Source organism: Pongo abelii, chromosome 1 (genome assembly GCF_028885655.2).
Source record: "Pongo abelii isolate AG06213 chromosome 1, NHGRI_mPonAbe1-v2.0_pri, whole genome shotgun sequence".
Lineage (NCBI taxonomy): Eukaryota > Metazoa > Chordata > Mammalia > Primates > Hominidae > Pongo > Pongo abelii.
Window position 1 is genome coordinate 7,946,228 of NC_071985.2, and position 12,033 is coordinate 7,958,260.

The 12,033-nt window shown below is 41.5% G+C and overlaps 1 protein-coding gene across 6 annotated transcripts in view; it reads left to right on the forward strand.

Annotated features, from left to right (window-relative positions):
• RGS7 (regulator of G protein signaling 7) overlaps positions 1-12,033 on the forward strand; it is a 610,179-nt gene that overhangs the window by 228,281 nt on the left and 369,865 nt on the right. The gene's annotated exons all lie outside the window — the stretch shown is intronic.

Consider the following 12,033-nt stretch of genomic DNA (forward strand, 5'->3'; position numbering starts at 1 on the left):
CCAATTTCTCCCATTTGGAACAGCTGTCTTTACTCAATGCCTATACCCCCACGGTATCTAGGAAGTAACTAACCTGCTTTTGATTTTACAGGCTCATAGATGGAAGGGACCTGACTTATCTCAGATGAGACTTTGGACTGTGGACTTTTGAGTTAATGCTAAAATGAGTTAAGACTTTAGGGGACTGTTGGGAAGGCATGATTGGTTTTGAAATGTGTGGACATGAGATTTAGGGGCCAGGGGCTTAATGATATGGTTTGTCTGTGTCCCCACCCAAATCTCATCTTGAATTGTAGTTCCCATAATTCCCACATGTGGTGCGAGGGACCCCATGGGAGGTAATTGAATCATGGGGGTAGTTACCCCCATGCTGTTCTTGTGATAGTAAGTTCTCAAGAGATGTGATGGTTTGTAAGGGACTTTTCCCCCTTTGCTTGACACTCACTCTGTCTTGCCACACTGTGAGGAAGGTGCCTTCTTCTCCTTTGTCTTCCACCATGACTGTAAGTTTCCTGAGGCCTCCCAAGTAATGCAGAACCATGAATCAATTAAACTTCTTTCCTTTAGAAGTTACCCAGTCTCAGGTGTTTCTTCATAGCAGTGTGAGAATGGACTAATACAGTGAGTCTGTAGGGGCCCAGGGATCTGCATTTGAGTGTGGCATTTGTGACAGTTACAGCACTTGGGGATTCCCCCAGTCTCAGGTGTTTCTTCATAGCAGTGTGAGAATGGACTAATACAGTGAGTCTGTAGGGGCCCAGGGATCTGCATTTGAGTGTGGCATTTGTGACAGTTACAGCACTTGGGGATTCCCCCAGTCTCAGGTGTTTCTTCATAGCAGTGTGAGAATGGACTAATACAGTGAGTCTGTAGGGGCCCAGGGATCTGCATTTGAGTGTGGCATTTGTGACAGTTACAGCACTTGGGGATTCACAGCTCCTTGTCCCTGGCTTGGCTAGGCAGATTTGAACTGCCTCATGGCTGTTTTCTCCTGGGCTGGCCCTCTTAGGAAGCTTTACACAAGTCGTTATTCCTTTCTTCCCCTCACTCCTCATCTCATTCTCCCAATCAGTAGAGAATTTAGACAGCAATTCATAACTCCAATCTGAATAAAGAACATCTACTAAAAAATGCCTATATGGACAGGCTCTTAGAGTAATTGCACTCCTCTGGGTTAGGGAGAGCTGCTCAGATGACTTTAGGGAAACTGGAAAAAGCTTTTACATTTTTATGCTCTTTGGGGTGAAGGTGGTGGGAATTGTCTTCTACTGCAAGTGAGTACAAAGCAAGGTAGAGGGTGACAAGTCCTTGTGAAAAGCCCAAAGTGCTATAAGATCAGAGGTGAACAGACACTAGTGGGTAACGTTGTGTCAAATATGTCTGAAGGAACTACTTTAAGTTAATCATTAGCACTAACCCTTTGTTTTATGCATAAAAGTGCTGGTCTTAGGTTTCACAAAGGAGTTTTGCTTATCCCCTGTATCAGAGTCCCAGCAAAAAGGAGAAGACACACTCGAAAAATGAGAGTTAAAGATGCTCTGTCCAGATTGGGCATAGTGGCTCATACCTGCATTCTCAGCACTTTGAGAGGCCAAGGCAGGAGGATTGCTTGAGCCCAAGAGTTCAAGACCAGCCTAGGTCACATAAGAAGTAGGAAGACCCTATCTCTACAAAAAATTTAAAAATTAGTCAAGCATGGTGGCACTTGCCCGTGGTCCTAGCTACTCAGCAGGCCAAGGCGGGAGCATCACTTGAGTCCAGGAGTTTGAGACCAGCCTGGGCAACAAAGTGAGATGCTATCTCTATTCTATTTAAATAAATAAATAGTTAAAAAGAAGCTCTCTCCAGAAGGGTCGACAAGGTTAAGGGACCCATCAGTGGGTGGAGAAAAATAAGGGACCAGTCACCCAAAACAGCCCTTACCATCTCTAACCCTGAAGGTATGAGAGGAGGGAGCTCCTGGTAGGAGCTTTCAAGGGTATTCAGCCCCTGGAAAGGGTCTGCTTGGCCAGAACTGAAAACTAGGCAGGGAAAAGCAGTAGCTACTTCCAAACTGCAGCCCACAGTGAGGGAGCAGAGGAAAAATGCTCTTCAATGTTGCTCTCTACCTGCCCGTGTCTCCATCCGAAGCCAGACACAAGGGATCCTGGTACAAAGTCGGCCTCCAGAGCACAGATGAGGTGAGACAAGAGAGAAGAGCAGGTCTGGAGGGCCATCAGGAACATCCAGCAGGCTTTTCCTCTGCAGGGCTGTTCACATAAAGGGGTAGCACACAGAAACAGGACAATTATTGGGTGCTGTTCTCTAAAAGAATCCGTGCAGGCTGACACCAAGGTGATGGTTATAAACACTGAGACAATACTCTTAAGATCAGAAGAGTTTTTTCTAAGTTGGGGATTTATAGTGACAAGAAAAGATTAGTTGCGAATAGTCAAATGAATGTATTTTGAAATGAATGCTTTATTAGAAAGCATGGCATAAATGCATGAAAAGACGATGAACATCAATCGTTGTTAGGGAAATGCAAATCAGAACTACAGTGAGATACCACTAAACACTCAGAACAATGGTTATAATAAAAAAGACAGACAATAAGGAATGTTGGCCAGGATGTGAATAAGACCCCCTCACACTTGCTGATGGGAATATGAAATGGTGCAACCATTTTGGAGAATGGTTTGGCAGTTTCTTAAAAACGTCAACCTAAGTTGACCATTCGATCCAACGATTCCACTTCCAAATATTCACTATTTACCCAAAGGAAATAAAAACATATTTGTATCCAAAGAATAGAATATTAATGTTGGCTGAAGCATTATTCACAGTTATTTCTAAAGTGGAAACAACCCTAACGTGTGTCACAACTGGTGAATGGATAAACAAAATGTAGTACATTAGTACAATGCAATGCTATCTGGGAAAGAAATAGAGGAAGAATAGAAGGAAGGAAGGAAGGAAGGAAGGAAAGAAGGAAGGAAAGATGGGGAGGAAAGGAGAGTGGGAGGAAGAAAATGGAAGCAGGAAGGGAGGAAGAAAGGAAGGAAAGAGAGAGAAGAAGGGAGAGAGAGAGGAAGGAAGGGAGGAAGATGGGTGTGAATGAGGAAGGGAACAATCTACTGACACATGCGACAACATAGATGAACCTAAAAAAAAAATCTGCCAAGTAAAAGAAACCAGACACATATTGTATGGTTCCATTTATATGAAATGTCCAGAAAAGGCCAATCTGTAGAGACCGAATTTTGAGACATTTTAAATTTTTTATAATGTCTCCCTTCTCGTTGGTCCTGGAGTTGAGTGTTACTGATTGTTTTGTATCATGTATTACAGAAAAAAGCCTGGAGTTTGTAATTTGCTTAATGCCTGGTGCGTTTGTTTAGCTTTAATCGGGATTATGGGGATTTGTTATATTTTTTTTTAAAAAAGCATATATTATGAGGAAAAACATGGAAAGCTGTTAACAAAAATGAAGATAGCAAAAAATGGAAATAGCCCCCAAAGCTTTTAAAGAAATATTTTTGAAGAGAACTTCTAATCATAAGTGGAAAGGGTCGAGATGAGGATTAAACAGAGGATATAGACAACAAGCAAGACAGGTGAAATAGAGGAGGCACCGGCTATGCAATCACCTTAATTCTCGAACTCTAAGTATCCATGGCTCTGCTACAGCTGGACCAAGTCAACAGATGTGGTACTTCCAGTACCCAAGTTCCACAGAAGCCAGGCGTGTGTGCAGTGGACTCTCCCTGCATGCTGTGTGCTGTGTGGCATTCGTGTTGCCCTCTTTACTCTCCCCTATACACATGTGAGGTGCTTGGCTCCATGTGTTCAGCTATGTTCAGCTGGTTCCTGATCCTGAAGACATTCCTCTCCTCTCTTTCCTGCATCCTTTCCACCTCCTCACTGAAGATCTCCCCATAATTTTGGTTGACTGTGACATCTCCCATTTCTGATACTTGTATCACTTATCTGTGTTATAACTTTTGGTTCTTGATTATATTAAATTTAGGGCTTGATTATAGTTTAGTTTGTTATTCCCTAATTTCCTCTTTTTTTTTTTTTTTTTTTTTTGAGATGGAGTCTTGCTCTGTTACCCAGGCTGGAGTGCAGTGGCATGATCTCAACTTACTGCAACCTCCACCTCCCGGGTTCAAGTGATTCTCCTGTCTCAGCCTCCCAAGTAGGCTGGGATTACAGGCACCTGCCACCATACCCAGCTAATTTTTCTATTTTTTGTAGAGATGGGGTTTCGCCATGTTGGCCAGGCTAACCTTGAACTCCTGACCTCAGGTGATCTGCCCGCCTCAGCCTTCCAAAGTGCTGGGATTACAGGCGTGAGCCACGGTGGCCGGCCGTTATTCCCTAATTTCTTTGTGTTTATTCATACGATCTTTTCACATGAAGGCCTTCAAGTTCCTTTTGGGTAGCATGTAAGCACACACCTTTGCAACTCATTAGAAGCAGTGATATGATTTGTAGTATTTGCCAGTTGCTTTGGTATAGATACTCCTGCCATTGACAATTTCAAGCTATCAATTGTTTAACAGCTTCTCACATAATTCCTGAAAATTTAAGAACCAGCTCTTTTGAGCAGGTGTGTGCCAACTCCAGCACATACTGCATCCCGAATTGAGCCTAATGTGACTGGCATCCAGCAGCCTGCCGGGACAGCCTGAGTTGGCCTGTGATGGAAGTTGTGGCAGTTGAACATTCAGGATCTGATAATGAATATAAAATTTGGAGCTCAAAGTCATAAAACACCACAGGTAAGCTCTTACATATTTATATTCCCTAAAACAACAATAAAAGGAACACAATAAATAAAGATATCAATAACATTCTACATATCTTAAATCATTAATAATAGGTTCAGTGTTTTTAATTTGGTTATAATTCATTAAAGTTGTTTAATGTAGACTTTGTGTCACTTTCTGATTGAAGCCGTAGAAATGCAAAGACCTGGGAAACATAAATTTCCCTCAAGGAGCTCACAGCAGGAAAGAAAGAAAAGGAAAAAGAAATGCCAATAAAATACAGTCTTTGATGGTACAACATTGAACAACATAGATCCCAGAGTTGAGGGGAGAGAGGAAGGAGTAGGAAAGAATAAGGATAAATTTCCTGAAGATATGATGCCTAAACACAGCCCTCAGGGACCATACATCCCTTAGAAATGTCTTCCTTAGCTAAGGTGGCCACAGCAGCTGAATGTAATGCACATTGTTTAAGAATTAGCTTTATAATAGAATTTTGCATTTGCTTCAGTAGGCTTCATCCAATGATGATGCAAGCCACCAGCAGATTAACAGAAAGCTCATCTTCATGGCTTCTTTGATGCCCTTCTAGCTCTAACATATGAAAATCATACATTTTTTAATGCAAAGGAAGGGGAACATAGCCTGGATGCCAAAGCATTGCGAACACTAAGCAAGAATAATATGATGCTCATTTGCAATTTTTTTTACATGTGAAATCACAAATGCACTTGAGCTGAACTAAGGCAGTGTCCAAAAGAACTGAAAATGAAATCAAGGTAGGAACAAAACACGTAATCTTCTTTGTTCTCTACAAAAGAGAGGATAGCCATCTTCGGGTTTCCAGATGGTTTTGTTCTGCCATCACCCGGCCTTTCGTGGGTGCTGCCTAGGAGCTTTGTGACTATAGCTCAAGATCGGTGTGCAGTGCCACGTGGCCCCTCACTGTGGGACTGTGCTGTGGCCACACAAGGCAGGAGAGTGCTCCAGAGTGACACTCCTCTCTGTGCCATGAACATCCCCTTCCCCTTATCTCCAAAACACCAGAGCAGGTTTTCACAAGGTGCCATCCAATAAAAGTCTCCACTGTGATTCCCTGTGGAGTGGGTGAAGACCGATGTTCAAACATGAGGCTTCCTGGACCCCACCTTAGAAAAAGACTCAGGCAGAATCTCTGGGAGCTGGGCCTTGAAATCAGTATTTTTATCAAGCTCCTGAAGTAATGAGGAGCGCAGCACACTGTGACACTGTAGACTGTCTATACATGTTTTTTAATTGAACAAAACTTATCTTTCCTCCACCATCCACCCTCACCCACTCGAAAGAGCTTCACTTACCAGCTAGTGAAGGGATTTGGTGGACGATAGATCTGATTTGATACATTTTATTTCCCCTTAAAAAGACTCATATATTGTTTGTAACACTCTCTATTTGTCTTTTATTGTCCACAGTCAACAAATTTTCTCATTTTTCAAATATGTCTTTCTTTAGAAAAACAAACTAGGTTTTTTTTTTTTTTGTCATTATCATGTAACCACCCAAGGGATTCGTCCTGTCACTGCTTAAAGAAAGGCCACTGGTCGGGTGGCTGAGGCAGGAGAATTGCTTGAACCCAGGAGGCAGAGGTTGTGGTGAGCTGAGATCCCGCCATTGCACTCCAGCCTGGACAACTCTGTCTCAAAAAATAAAAATAAAAAAAGGCCACTGACATTGTAGTAGAGAGTTTAATAGACACGAGGCCGGCCACACCACGTGGGAGATGGAGTTCCCACTCAGATCATCTTGTTCAAAGCTCTTTGGTTAGGGGTTTTCCAAGGGCAGGTTTTTTCCACAAGAGCCTGCCAAACCTGGGAGCCCCAGAGTTTAGTATCTTTTCTCCCTAGGTAAACACAGTGCCATTATTCCCTCAAAAAAGAGTTGCAAAAAGGTAGGGGAGGCATCCCAGAAGTGGTGAGTGTAAGGTTCTCGGCTAGAACCCAAGAGCACGTCAACAGACAACATGAGGCCGTGTGGAGCAACATGCTGCTTTTTTTGTTTTTTTTTTTTGTTGTTGTTGTTGTTGTTCAGACGGAGTCTCGCTGTGTCGCCCGGGCTGGAGTGCGGTGGCGCGATCTTGGCTCACTGCAAGCTCCGCCCCCCGGGTTCACGCCATTCTCCTGCCTCAGCCTCCCGAGTAGCTGGGACTACAGGCGCCCGCCATTACATCCGGCTACTTTTTAAATAATTTTAGTAGAGACAGGGTTCCACTGTGTTAGCCAGCATGGTCTCGATCTCCTGACCTCGTGATCCGCCCGTCTCGGCTTCTCAAAGTGCTGGGATTACAGGCGTGAGCCACCGCGCCCGGCCGCAACATGCTGTTTTAATGAGCGCCTGGGTGCAGGCGGTCTGATTCCTAAAATGGCGTCAGCCCCACATGAGGACACGACAGGGGTTTTATAGTCCTTTGTAAACAGGAAATGTCCCAGACCTGACTGCTACGTAGTACCCGGACGGCCTCCTTCTCCATCTGCAGGGGTACGTGTCTTCCAGCCAGGGTAGGTGTCTTCGGCCAGCTGTCGTCCTGCTTCTGCTGTATTGCTGACCGACGTTGCTGATGCAAGTGGCCTTGCGCCTTGGGACTGGGCCTGAAAGGGGAGGAGTTACTCATCCCTTCAAGCTTTCAGGCCCCGGGGACAATATTTCAGTGAGGAGCTAGTAAAACTCCTTTTCCTTTCTAGTTATGGTAAATCTTTCCCTCTTCTCAGCACTCTGCTTCAACTCTCTCCCATTCATTTCCCGCAAGCCCCTCCCCTCTCTGGGAAAAAGTAAGGCACTTTCCCTTGTGGGCCTTTTATAAACACAAGAGTGACTTCTGCTTCTACGGCGTAAGTGTGGGGATAGTCATCTAATATCCATTCTATTCTCAGATTTCTCCAGATTTCCTCCTAATTCAGTATTCAGTCAAGATTCACGCATTACCTTTGGTTGTTACATCTCTTGCATCTTTGTAGTATACAATAATAATTGCATTTTATATGCATATGTAGATGTTCAAACACCACACACACACAAACACAATTTACTTTTGGAAGAGTTTAGGTTAATAGTCTAGTAGAAGTCCCACAGCATTCTGTCAGTCTGGATTTGTCATATGGTTTCCCCGTAGTGTCATTTAACTTGGTTTCTTGGTTTCCGTATAATTTGGAAGTTAGGTCTGGAGCAGCACTGCCCGACAGATCTTGCTGTGAGGATGGCTGTTCTTCGTTGGTGCTACCCAATACAGTAGCCACCAGCCATATGTGAGAGGGCTAGGATGATAGAGGAAAAGAAATTCTAACTTATTTAACTTAAATTATTCTAAATTTAAATCTAAATAGTCACATGTGGCTAATGGCTACCATATTGGGCAGTGCAGGATGGGATGCTTTATTAGATCCAGGATAGACATTTTGGCAAGGATAGATGATGTCGTGGACTTACTGCTTTCCTTTGCTGGAGGGCATCTCATTCATTCTCTGTCTCCCTTTCTCCCTTTCTTTCTCTCCCTCTGCCTCTCTCTCTCCCTGTTTCTTATTGTGAACTCATGAATGCTTTTTGAAGCTAGTTTTTGAATTCTTTCATATAGTTTGATTTAAATTAGTGTTTGGCACAACAAATTGTCACCAGTTCACCTTGACCAAACCTAGACTTGGTATTAACTGGTTTGTTTCTTGTTTGTTTGTTGTTTCTGGTAAGGAATGGTATTTAGAAACCAGGATCAGGGAACTAAATTTGCTTGTTGCTACTGTGTCAATGTTTCTAAACCCTTTCAGTAGAAACCCTAAGGGAAATTACGTTTATAATCTTTAGTTCACACTAAATTTTTCAATTCAAATTTAATATTACAGAAAAATTAAGTGGGAGAAAATTAATATTATGAGTGTTCTTTTTCTTAGTTTCTTTTTTTTATATTTGTATCTCCTTTCCCTTAGAAAAAAACATCGTGGTGGCTAATATTATCAACATGTCTCTTTAGTTTTTTGCAATATTGTCTCAAAATTAGAATATCACTACTAACAAACCCATTAATAAATTTAAGGTATGCTTTCAGACCTTTTCTTTTTTCTTGCCCTTAGACTTATACATCCCATTAAAATGAGTCAAAGAACTATTTTCAAAAATTATTTGAAATAATTTTTTTCTCTGTGGTTTATCAAATTGATATATAGTCGATTTCATTTATTGCTGTTTATATTCAATTTTATGTAAAAATGGTTTTATTTTTCTCTTTTATTTCTAATGATTACATTTTCTATTCTTTGTGAATGTAAATAAAAAGAATTTCAGTTGTATTGTAATTTTTACAATGTACTACAATACAATTATATCACTATTTTTCACAACTTTTTCTGTAGAAAATGTATTCTAGTATTAATAAGTTGAATTGCTTGGCGCGGTGGCTCACGCCTGTAATCCCAGCACTTTGGGAGGCCGAGGCAGGCGGATCACGAGGTCAGGAGATTGAGACCATCCTGGCTAACATGGTGAAACCCCATCTCTACTAAAAATACAAAAAATTAGCCGAGCGTGGTGGCAGGCACCTGTAATCTCAGCTACTTGGGAGGCTGAGGCAGGAGAATGGCGTGAACCCGGGAGGTGGAGGTTGCAGTGAGCCGAGATCGCGCCACTGCACTCCAGCCTGGGCGACAGAGTGAGACTCTGTCTCAAAAATAAATAAATAAATAAATAAATAAATAAATAAGTTGAATTGCCAGGTGCAGTGGCTGACGCCTGTAATTCCAGCACTTTGGGAGGCTGAGGCAGGCGGATCACGAGGTCAGGAGATCGACACCATCCTGGCTAACACGGTGAAACCCCATCTCTACTAAAAATACAAAAAATTAGCCGGGTGTGGTGGTGGGCGCCTGTAGTCCCAGTTACTCGGGAGGCTGAGGCAGGAGAATGGCGTGAACCCAGGAGGCGGAGCTCACAGTGAGCTGAGATGGTGCCACTGCACTACAGCCTGGGCAACAGAGCGAGACTCCATCTAAAATAAACAAACAAATAAATAAATAAATAATAAGTTGAATTATTGACAGACTTTAACAGTAAAACCCATTTTTTAACTTTGAGATTGCATGTATTCTATGAAATTTGAGGCTAATGTATCTCCCCCACTAAAAAATGGAAGCACCTCTTCTCCAAAATACGTGTCATGGGCTTTCATGGTGTCCTGCACTTGTGACAACTGTATTGATTATTTCGTTGTGGGATTTGTTTTTTTCCTTTAAACAAACATTGATGGAAGCATTCCTCTTTGTCAAGTATTTTAGTTCTTGTTAATTACTGATATAGCCTGTAAACTGCATGGGGGCAGGGGTCCTGTCTGTCACATCCATCCTGTCATCCCCACTCATAGTACCTCTGGCCCAGCATAGGTGCTCCATAAGTGAATATTGAATCATGGATACATGATTAAACAATTCTCTGGGCTCCACTCTTCATGTGGAAATGGGAGAATCATTCAATCAAATCCGTGTTACATTCTAACAAAATTCTGATGCATGGCCACCTGGAAAAAAATTGGGCCTCCCTGCCCAGTTCTTTTACGTTTTAATGATCTCTGTGTATGCCACATAAATACAAAATTGCCCTCAGGTTTTCAAAGAGGATTAAACTGTGTTTATGGGAGCCTCTCATTAAGGAAAAAGTGATCAGAATACTTGACTCTTGGAGCCTGGTGGTCCTTTGCGAGACATACCACACGAATAGACTAGCACTCTTTCTATTAAGGACAATCCATCACATTTTCCAGTTGGGATGGATGATAATGCCACATTTAGTTTTCTGTATTTTTAAGCATCATCTCTTTTTAACAGGATGTGTAATGTGATTCAAGCTGATGTGATGAGGCAGACCATTAACAAAATGTGTTTCAGTCTCTGCTTGATTAATAAATATTTCCTCTGCATTTTATTATGGGCAGCTTGCAGAGGGAGCCAAAGTTTATTGCTTTTTTGTTTTTAATCAGTGAAGTAACATCAGCTATTATGCATAATCAGTTCCAGCTTGTACATTTGTAATGTTTTGATTTAGAATAGTAAAAAGGAAAGAGGACAGTGAAGGCTGCGACGTTATGAGAGAAAATTCTGGTAAATGCATAACAGTTCAGGTGTCTCTCATTTTTGCTTTTTAAATGCTTTTCTACTTTGCCCCCAACTCCCAGACATATATCGTAAAATAATCTCTTTCTTACACTCACCAATTTTTACCAGTCTTCTAGAAACAGTAGTTCTCAAAGTGTGGTTCCCAACCAGCAACATCAGCCAGTGTAGCCTGAGGAATTGTTAAAAATGCAAATTTTCAGGCCCTACATAGTTCCACTGACTTGGCAACTCTGGAAGTTGGGTCCAGCTGTCTGATTTTACTGGCCCTGTTGGTGATTCTGATGCAAACTCAAGTTGGAAAACTATTGTTCTAGAAAGAGTGAAATAACATCCTCATCTTAATGATTAGATTGAAGTAAATGAGTAGACATTCAAATTCCCTTACATTTCTAAATTGTCATTTGGCTTTTTTTTCCTATGTGCTATGGGCGTTTAATTCGAGAATCAGTATGACTCATGCATGACACTGGAAAGGTATTTTTATTTTCAAGGTACAGAGAGTAAAGTCTAATGGAGAAAAACATATTTTACTCATTAAAAAAAATGAATCATGTCATCGGCATAAAGACGTCATTCTTCAAACTGGCGTTAAATAAATCTCTGTAACAAAGTTAATGTGACTTTCTAAATTGCTGCCATCATCATGATGTTACAGCCAATTCTTCCAGAGTAGAATTATCTGGCCTCTTGGTTTTTTTTTTTTTTTGTAATTAAGCCTTTTATCCTATTATTTTGCATTTAACTGTTATTAACACATATCATCAAAGATGGATAGGACAGAGAAAGGAGTTGTCACCTTTAGATTATATCTGGAAGGGATGTTAAAAAAAAAAAAAAAGAAACCAAACACCAAATCCAACCCTTAGTGGTTCAGATAAGAAAGCAATGCTCAGGGAGGTTAAGTGACCTGTAAAGTTCAGGTATTTTGTGTTTTAGTTCAGTACGTTTTCCACTGTTTGTTATTAGTAGTTCTTGTCCCTACTTAGAAGAAGATTTTAGAGTTATCAACTCAGAAATACCTTTTTTTCGGCATGAAGCCATGAGTGAATTTGACCTTGGCATTTTTCTTACTGTGCCTCTTCTCACTAACAGACATGGACAATTGAAAGCTACCTAAAGGATTTGTAGCAGTGTTTACTTCCTCAAATGTTGCC